Raw genomic sequence first — 10,702 nt, 5'->3', positions numbered from 1 at the left:
TACGGTCCGAACCTCTGTCGCAAGTCTCAGAAAGCATGCAATTGAAGGTGCATATGTCATTGGTCCGAACCCCTGTCGAGAGCTTGCCTCCAAATTGACTAAAACATGAAAGCTGCATGCAAGGAGAAATGCTATGACACCACCCAGATGTTGTAAGACGAACGGTTGCTTAGAATTTTGGTTAATTTGTTCGGGAATACTGCCACCACAGTGAGGTCAACCAGTGATGTCGCTGGGATTTCGTCTGCACCTGCGATACTTATTGCTCAAACCAGCGTCGTCACTTCGGCCTACGCGGTTTTGCGTCGCATGTCTTTTTCACATAATTTCTCCTGTCTACACGTGGTAGCAGTTGTTACTCAGCTCGGATGCGACGTCATCACTTTGGTGCGACGTCATCCCTCTAAGTTTGCCGTCATCCCGTAACCCACTTTGGAGTGACGTCATTACCTTGACACGTGATTCATTTCTTAAGTGATCTTGTCAAGTGACCCACTAATTACTTTTACACATTAATACACCTGGAGTGACGTCATCGTGTAGACACATTTTGTGGGCACAACTGAGCCATATAATGTTTTCGCGTCAATAACTGTTTAGTACTACTACGGTCCTTCTAATCCCTTCCCGTCCCACCTCGCTTTTCCTCCTCGAGGCCCTGCTAATAATCTAGAGTCACTGGAAGCTTTTTTCCAGTGACTATAAAAATCAAACGCCTCGGTTGTTCAATTGTAAAGGCGCTTGTCTACTGAGCCGGAGTACCCGGGTTCGAATCCGGCCACGACGGCTGCGTTTCGATGGAGGCGAAACGCGAAAAAAAAAGGCTCCCATGTGCTGAGTGCTCCTATGATGCGCGGTGCTGCCCCCCCCCCCCATTTATTTCTTATTCAGTATTTGTACATGCATAGCGTATATTACCCCCTACAGCTATCCTTTCTCACTATCACTCCACCCTTTCTTCTTCCTGTCCTCTCTCTGTCGTTTTATTCCCGCTAGCCGCAATATAGGGGATTCAGGTTTCGATCGCAGATGCCGCGGCTAACAACATCTTTTCCTTCCATCGTTATTTTATTAATAAATAGCCACTAACAATAACAACAACCTATGTGGTGTGCAATGTCAGTGCACGTTAACGATCTCCGGGTGGTCGAAATTATTCCGGAAACCTCCACTACGGCCCCTTTCTTCCTTTCTTCTTTCACTCCCTCCGTTTACCCTTCCCTTACGGTGCGGCTCAGGTGTCAGCCGAGATGCGAGACAGGTACTGAGCCATTTCCCTTCGCGAAAACCTAATTCTCTCTCTTCACATGCACATCGAAAAAACTCGACTACAAATTTGAAATCATTAGTGAATAACACCAGTAGCACTTAGCAGCATTAAGTTATTAGCAGTTTGCACTACGAGCGCAAAAAAAAGTGAAGAAGTTTAGGTCACCATGCAGGTCACCGATCATACTTGAAACAGCGCAAGGATGGGAGGACGAAACTCGTGGAGTTTTGTTTCCCATTCTTACTCTCAGTTAAGAAATGAATAAAACCGAAACTGCTGAAGTCGCACGCTAAAATGTGTAGATTATTTCCAAATATTTAATAACAATGAAAAGGTTCTTTTTTGTTGTTAACTTGTGTGCTACACTTAAAATTGGTTCGATTTACTCAAGACTCCGCTGATGAACGCGTACCCAAGCGGCGTCCTCATGCACTGCGCCACCCGTCCGCATGTCCGCGAATTTAATTTCCGCGGCGCGACAGTTGCGGTAGTTGCGGGCAGCTGTCAGCGTTCTGTGCAAACCTTAGAGGTTGTGGCACTGAACAGAGCTGAACACAGTCGCCGTGACACCTGCGTGTGTTGTGAGACTTTGAAGTTTGTTGCTGCGGCTGTCGAGGATTTGCCAAGGTCAATTTGATATTCTTTACGGTTGTCGGAAACATCGTCATGTGAGTATCGTTCACAGGACTTGTCGCGGTATTGCTTTTTCTTTTGCGTCTGACCATACCCAAATGGAACGTTTTTTCACTATCACTGCCGTGAACTACGTTACAATAATATATAACAGGCACAAAGAAAATTGTGTTTGCAGTTGCATGACACCACAGCTATGCCAAGTTATCAATAAACCGCAGTGGTCCCTGAGCTTGTTCGCCTGTCATGTTAAAGGGACACTGAGGAGAAATTGAAGTTGGCTTGTATCAATAGAATAGCAGCTCATGATCACAAAAATGCCACTCTTACTGAAAACAAAGCTCTTGTAATGTAGAAAATAGCAAGAACCAAAATACAGGTGTCGCCGCCACAGGCCAATCTCGCAAGTACAAGCGTGATGACTTCCTAGGACAAGAGGCGCCACCTTGGAGGAATTTTCCTTACTTCATGGAAGCCACGAATCTCTGTGGCTGGCAAAGGAAGGTTGCGCACCACACCGCTAGCCGTCAGAAATCACGGAGTCTGCGGTTACGTCACGTAACACGTCACTCCGTTCTGTGACGTCATAAGAGTTCTCCGTGTCGTCATAAGAGTTCTCGAGTTTGAATCAGAGCGGCGGGAAAAACTTTCTCAACTTCGAATCCAAATTTATTTGAAATAAATGCACCTTTCGCGCCCGGACAAGCGGCAACAAAGCCATGAAATGCCGAAGTATCAGATTTTGCTAACAAAAAAAAAATGATAGAGTTCTCCCCAGTGTCCGTTTAATATTTAGGCCTTCTCTGTCACATTTTGCGTGCGCAGTGTTTCTGCGCCAGATTGTGCGTGCACCAGCGTTCAGTGCAGTGGCAGAGTGTTAAGGAAGGTGGCTGTGCAGGCTCTGGCTACTTGGACATGCTTGTCATCACTGAAATAGTAGTGCAAATGATGAAAAACAAACAAAACTGCAAGGCAGCGCTTTTCTCTGAATGGGGGGGGGGTATTTATGGTCTCTTGGAGTGACCCATCAATCACTCTTGACTTTCTTCGTCAAAACAGTGAGGTCCAGCATAATTTTCGTCTGTAAAATTTCTGTATTTGTGGGAAGGGCCATCCGTTCCCATTGCCCCCACCTCTTTATAAATCCGAGCATGGCTTGTCTTGCGGTCTTTTTCCTTCTGTTTGTCTCATCATTCACGCTGTCAATTCAGAATGTGTCACCAACTTGTCAGGAAGTCATTCCTGCTGATGCTTGACCAAACTACATATATTATAACGTGCAAGCAATGCGCTATTTCTTCGTGGAGCAAAAATGTATAACTATCCAATAAGCACAAGTGTAAACAGAAGTAAACGGATACAGTAGTCTTGTACCCCTGTTTGCGCATGCCCTAATAGAAATTCGGAGGCTTGGCATGTGCATGCTAATAGTGGTCGAACCTGTAGTTTCTCGTGAAGACAGTATAGTTCTTGATTTCTGCTAGGACAGGCATCATTCACAAACAAAATAGTGTGCTTTGTTTGCTTGTGTTTGCATCTGTACATATGATGGTTGATCTTTAATCGGAGCAGTGCAGTGTAATGCTGTCATTGAAATTGCAGGGTAGTGGCATGGGTTTCTTGATTGGTGTAATGCTCAGAATGCGGCATTGCTGGAGTAGCACTTTCAGCCCTGTGTGTTCTTTTTCTTTACTTGCAGGTCTGTCAAGGAGTGGTGCCTCAAGGACTTTGAGATTGGCCGGCCACTGGGGAAGGGCAAGTTTGGCAACGTGTACCTCGCCCGAGAAAAGAAAACAAAATTCATTGTGGCTCTTAAGGTGGGTTGCAGGGTTCATAGTAAGTTTTTGCACCATTTCAGGACATATGACGAATATGGACACAAGAACACAATAAGAAAAGAGAACTGAAGCGCAAATAGAAGCTGTCAGTTTGGTACAGCAATGGTGGCACAAGAACAAATGAAAACTTGCACGTTTCTGGCGCAGTCAACCCTCCAGTGCAATGATGGCTTTTTCCAGTTACCTTGCTGTGTCTTCTTCCATTGCTCTCATTTATCATTTATTGGTATCATTTAAATGGGCCCTGCAATGATTGCCATAGGCATATTCTAAAGCAACAAACCTATATAGGTGGTTTTTGTGAATATTCCTGTCAAGTTTAAAAGCTCTCGGTGGACCCTATAATTTACAAATAATTCTTAAAAATTACTGCTTGGAATTGATTAGGGCAACACTTTGGCACCCATTCTTAGCTGCCCCTACCCACGTGAAATGGTGGGGAATCTGGGCGAGCCTTCCTGTTGGGTGTGTCGATGTGCTGTAGGTGGGATGGGGTGTAGCAAGGTGCAGTGCAGACCTGTTTTCTTTTTTTGTTTTGGCAGGCCATCATGTATGGGTTGAAAGGCGAGCATCATTTTTAATCTATCTTTAGTATTAACAAAGCCAGCTAGCTTAAATATTTTTGTAGTGTGGTGATGAGTGATGGAATACCGATCGCTTGTGCACTTTTCGTAACCTCAGTAAATATCATTTCATGGTTCCTTTAAGGCATATGGCACTGTTTTCAAGAAGTAAGGACTCCTTGTGTCTGACTGCAGTGGATGGCACACCCATGACTGCAGGATGCTTGCTGATTTTTATGTACCATGTTACAGGTATTTCCCATCATGTATGTTGTCTACGAGGTGTTGTATACAAGCCTAGGTGTCTGGTACCGCAATGACCAGTTCCACATATATGAACATTAACTCCGTCCAACTGCTATCCATGCACACTCGATCTAAACACTGAAACCAAACTGAAAACAACTACTGGCACACCTCGATTGCATCTGGCCTAACTACGCAAATCAACTATCTTTTTTTTTTCATTTTGATGTTGTGCAAGGGCATTGGGCATAAAATATTGTACCCTCTGGCCTGCATGCAACAGCTGCTAAGTGCCACCTGTCTTCAGACTTTCAATAAAAATTTTATGTTCAATGTTGTGGAGATGACAAGCTGCGAGGTTTGATAATGACCCATGGAAGAGCGTTGCAAAAGGCATACGGGCAGTAATGGAAAAGAAGTGGGACAGGTACTCGCTTTGGTGAATTTCTTCTTCATTCACAATGTTGAGTCTGCGCCTGCCTGTCCTCACATGCACGCATGGTCTCATGCTTGGTAAAAAAGATGAACCAAGAAGACATCAAGAACCTATTTAACAAACAGATAAGCCACTTCATCGTGAGTGATGAAATTGATGCCTATCTTGCATGCTGGACACGACCTCCTCCTCACCTTGAAGGTACACAGCATGGCAAATGAGACAACAGTGCCTGGCATCAAAATAAAAACAAACACCCCCGGTCCTGCACATAAATATTTTGCTCTTGAACACATTTATCGATGCTACAGTGTGTACTGTCTGATGTGACTGATGGCTCTGTCTCATCCGTCTCATCAGTGATTGGCGGCTGGGTTCCGTCGACGCGCACCACAATTTCGGCGTTACTCAGTCACGCACCCCGACTACTACTACCGAGCTGGCTGCTCTGAGAGTAGCATTTACATACATTCTCCAACAACCGCCAGCAGCGTGGGTTATTTTCAGTGACTCCCGGGCTTGATTACAATCTATATAAGGTCATCAGTAAGCCTTCAAGAGCCAATCAGCGATGACTTAAACAGATTCCACTCGGAGGTCTGTGAGCTTGGCCACCGTGTTGTGTTGCAGTGGTTATCCGCTCACTGTGGCCTTGCAAGCAACGATCACGCTGATGGTGCAGAGAGGTCGGCGCATGGCGACACCACCTTGCTCCTACCTATACCATTTTCTCGCAGTGATGGCGCGAGGCTTCTAACTACAAAATCTTGCAGATGCAACACTCTGTGTGGTGTGATCCGCAGCATCAATATAGACCCCTTCTTCATACCGACCCCACTTGTGACTTCCGCATGCCACGCAGTATTGCTAGACGTGATCAAAATTGCCTCCACCGAATTTGCCTGGACGTTACCTTCACTAAATCCTATTTACACACAACTGGTACATCAAGTAGTTCGAGACCTGAGCTTTTAACCCCCTAGAAGACATGCTTTTTTCCAAAATTATCATTAAGCACCCATACTGCAATCTGTCTGCAAACCAACAAATGGTTTAAGACAAGCAGAGCTTGTCCAAAGGATTTATATGTTTGCAAACAGATTGCTGCATGAGTACTAAATGATCATTTCAGCACCAATTTCGTAAAAAGAAGTCTGATAGGGGGTTATGCATTCCTCAACGTGCAAACTTCAAACATGTATAAGTTGTATTGTACTTACAGCAGCATTACCCGTAGCTCCATAGGTAATTTATCATATCTTCTCCATGGGCAGATGTCTTGAAATGCATTTTGCTCTGCTAACTGGTAGGTGATAGCAGCCTTTCTTATCTCTGCTAAGGAACTATCTTTGGTCACATGGAAGCATTCAGAGTTAAAGGCAGTTCTGATTATATGATCACAGCCTCAAAGGTTCTGACATTCAGTACAGAAATGTTCATAGATAGCGAAACTGCGGCTTTTTCTACATAAAGAATGTGCTGCGGCTGCACATATTTTTTTTTTTGATGCTATGTGCAGGTTTGAAAAAAATAATTGATTTCTCAATCTTGTGTCAGTTTGAGAGATTGTAATGACTGAAAGCAAGCAGCACTTTTTATAACTTCAATTTATGCATGGTCACAGCTGTGCACAAACTAATGTAATGAAACACATATGTGCGCTGTTTGCCAAGTGGCACATTGAACAGTGCTGAGCAATGCGCAATTTTTTATGCAAATTAATCCCTGGTATTTAGAGCTAACAATTTTCTGTGGTGCTTTGTTTTTTATTTTGGTCAAAGTTTCATGGTATGATGGAAGTGTATGCTTGCCAGACATCTGAAATTGGTTTGAAAACCAAGCCACATGGAAATTGAAGGTAACGATTAAAAAGTGACTATAACACTTTCGGCAGCTTTGAAGATGAGGTTTCAAAAGTGAAAGAAGTGATATATTCAGTGGTGCCATGGGGACTACAGTAAACAATTTTCAATGGCTAGGATGATGTCTGCTATTCCCATGCTGACATTGCATGCAGAGAAAGGTCCTGCAGCATAACACTTCCATTGCCCCTCACTTGATCCTGGATTCAATCCAGACCCAGCAGCCATTCCCGTTTTCATGTAGGTGAAAAGGAAAAGGTGTTCGTTTGCTTTAGAAAGTCTGTGCACATTAGATCGCCATGTGGTCGAAATTTATTTGGACTTCTCCTCTACACCATCTCTTTCTCTTATTTTACTCCATCTTTCATACCTTCCCTCTTGGTATGGTTTTGATGCCCACTGAAAAGTCAGTGCGCCCTTTGCTTCTCTCAAAACCAATTTAAAAAAAAATTTTTTCTCGCTTTATTTTTGGCATACTTCCTGGCTACGTTTAACTGCAAAGCAAATATATCCAAGGTGCTAGGCTGTAGGGCACAGTATCGAGCATATGCTAACTAAAACCTGTAAGGCACAGTACAGAGCATGTGCTAACTACAACGGTGAACACTGTAAGAAAGGAATGAGCATTTTCAGCTGGCTGTGTAAGCCACGAGTGCATTGGTGCACTGTCTTGAAAGGACGATAATGCTGCATGACTAGGACAATCTCCTAGGACAATCTCCTAGTAGAAAAGAAGCTGCATCTGCCCCAGCCTGACGCTAACATATGCCATGAGAGTGTAAGCTACTGATCACAAATTTTAAATTCACTAGAGCAAGTTTGGTGGTTCTTGGAGCTTCGCCTGCTTGCAGGTCGAAAGTTGGCAGCGTCTGTGGTCCTACCTTACCTGAAGCACCTTGTGATGTTGCGACCACCGGGACGCTTTGTACACAACTGTGTGCTGCTGTGTTGCAGGCATGTACACAAACAGTTTGCTTTTTTTTTTGGTCCACATAGATAATTTATGGAAGGTTTCATCTGTAGTAGAAGTGCCCAGTGGCACCTAAAGAGTTTGAGCAACAGCTGTCTTTATTAAGTTAAGTTTAAGCTTCACTTTCCTGTTTGCTATCCATTTGCAAGAGCTGTGGCTTGTACTTTTCTGAGGTTACAGTAGTCCCTGTTCTACCATTTACATGACCTCTCCACATTGTTGATTGCTGCTTGTAGGGTCTGTGATGTAGCTGTAGGCCAGCTTTGGCTTGGCAACTGAACGTAACTATTGCGGCATTCCTGTTGTTGGTTTGTTACAATTCATTTAAGTCTCTGAACTGGCTACTACGTTGCTACTTCTTATCCATAGCTGTCTATTTCATTCTTATGTAATTACAAGCTGATGTAGTAGTTGCCACTTGCCCTGCACCATCCAAAATGCCAGACGGCCTCAACGGTTCGTGTCACGACGGACCAAATTTACAACCAGAGGTGAAGTTATCTTACTTGCTACTTAGTTCGTTCAGTTCATTCCATTGTGTGCTCAAAGGCAATGGCCAACTCCCAGACAACAAAGAAGGGGCAGTGATAGCTGTGTGCTCTTGTGCTCCCACTCCACTCGCATAAGCACGCCTTTTCCAGGTTCCACCTACATCGCATGACAAGTAGCCGGTTCTCAAGAGCACCCTCTCTGGCATGCGCGTTTGTTACGACTCTGGCCTACCGGGTAACTCCTTTAGCCAGCAGGAGAATGGGTGTTCTGGTGTCACTACATTAGAGTATTCACCACCAATGCAAAGCAAAGCAAGAGCTGCTGGTAGCTGGCAGAGAACGCAACCTCTTTGTTATGACTTGCTCTGAAAACACACATAGCCCACAAAGAGTCCCCGTGAAAGAACTGCGAAAAATGTCCACGCAGGTGATGTTTAAGTCACAGCTGCAGAAGAACAACGTGGAGCACCAGCTGCGGAGGGAGATCGAGATTCAGTCTCACCTCAGGTGAGGCTGCTGTTTCATATTGCACTGCATGGCACTTGATGCATGAAGGTTGTTGCACCGCTTGCTGCATTCAGAACAATAACTGAAACTGAACACAAGCAAGACAGCCGACACAGGCATCAACAGCTTGGAATGGCGGGAGTCAGGACCGATCATATTTCACAGAATGGAGAAGCATGAATAGGTATTGAAGCATTAGATCTTGCTGGTGTTAAGTGGGTTTGTTGCTACAGAGTTTTGTAGCGATAGCTACATTATGGTAGCATTTCGAGCCTTCAGCGTGGCGGCACCGCCACACTGTCACGTGGTTGGTCAGGTGGTGCAGAGCAGGTGTCGGCGGAGTGGCGCCGTGGCTGACCACATGGTTCATCACATGGCTGATCACATGGTTCGTCACAGGGTTGGTCACATGACCAAGTTCCACTCTGCCAGCTGTAGGTATCGCGTCACTCCAGGTTTAACCAGAGTTAAACCACCGCCAATTTTTATTTCCTTTCACTGCTGTTGAGAATAAATCATTTTTTTAGAACGGTAGCTCGGGGCTACAGAACATTGCTGTTCTACTAGTATGTGTAACGCATTCAAGGTTTGTGAAAGCTGTCAAAGTAAAGCAAGGTGAACAATAGTATGTCACTAGCTTATTCCTAACGGCATTCTTGAGTGAGATTTAGTTCTGAGTCTTCCTTCAGTCACACAGCTCGGGCTTTCCTGCCATTTTGTGAGATGCGCCCATGCCTTAACATTTCGCTACAGCAATCCACCTCCATCGCACGTATCATCTACAATACAGTTTAGAGACCACCTCAGGTGACAAAAAGCAAAACATACTATCTGTATCAAGCGGCAGAGATTGTTTTTTTCACTCACCTGTCCAAAAAAAAAAAACCAATCAATCGAGGCAGCAAGAAATCCACCGCTCTTCATTCGGGAGCCATCTTGCGAAGTGCCGCTAGTAGTTGTGCGGAAAAGTTAGCGCTGCGCTTTAGTTTATTACATTCCAGGCTTTAAAAAATAAACGACAGTTTCTAAGGTTTTCAGGAGCGTTTTTCGTTGCTTCTTTCTTACTAGAAACGCACGTGAACAGGCCACGGCGGTCAAAAACCATAGAGTTCCTTACTATTAACTGGAGGGAAAGCTGGCGGCACTGCAGCTGAAGTTCTGAACCTCTATGGGCGAGCACAGCATCATGGGACGATGAGCTACTTCGTGCGGGACAGTAGGTTTGTTTTTTCCAGGAACGCAGAGTGGCCTTACAGAGATATTCCATTCCGTATCCACGGCGCAGACGATTTCGGCGTAAAAGTAGTGCGCAAAAGCCACAGTAGCGAAAACGCAAAAGCACATGACGCCAATAAAAGGTTCTTGTTTTCCAAAATGCTGTGGAAAAAAGTTTTAAAATGTTGAAGCGACAACATTTTTTTTCAAAAGCATATCTCTTTCTAAAAGTGCGCCTGTGAAGTACGAAATATTGGCTTTTGTGGTCTGCAACGCTTGGCCAATAGGAGAGCAAGCCATCGCTTATTTTGAGCAAACTTTGCATTTACATGCTTTTCTGCTCGTTTGTTGCAATTTATAAATAGAATAATGAATGATAGGACATTCTTGATTATCGAACAATGTTTGTTTTTTCATTATTTTTTGGCCAAAAGCTGTAGTTCTGCAGTCGGTAGCTCTCCGCCCCATGATGCTTAGAGCGCCAATTGTGGTACAGGTGGTCTCGATGAGGCTCCATGCAAACTCCCATAGGCGGGGCGCCAGCATTCCCTCTAGTTAATAGTAAGAAACTATGTCAAAAACATAAAATGTCTGTTTTTTTTGCTTGATCACGTTTCTGTTATTTCCAGTAACAGTAAAAAATTTTTTCTGAGGGGCAACAAAAAAATTCC

The 10,702-nt window shown here is 44.3% G+C and overlaps 1 pseudogene; it reads left to right on the top strand.

Moving 5' to 3' along the window:
• Window positions 1-1,730: 1,730 nt before the first annotated feature.
• Window positions 1,731-8,820, top strand: LOC144095458 (aurora kinase A-A pseudogene; annotated as a pseudogene).
• Window positions 8,821-10,702: the final 1,882 nt, after the last annotated feature.

Source organism: Amblyomma americanum, chromosome 6 (assembly GCF_052857255.1).
Source record: "Amblyomma americanum isolate KBUSLIRL-KWMA chromosome 6, ASM5285725v1, whole genome shotgun sequence".
Lineage (NCBI taxonomy): Eukaryota > Metazoa > Arthropoda > Arachnida > Ixodida > Ixodidae > Amblyomma > Amblyomma americanum.
The sequence above is the reverse complement of the archived record's forward strand: the minus strand, read 5'-3'. Positions and strand labels throughout refer to the sequence as shown.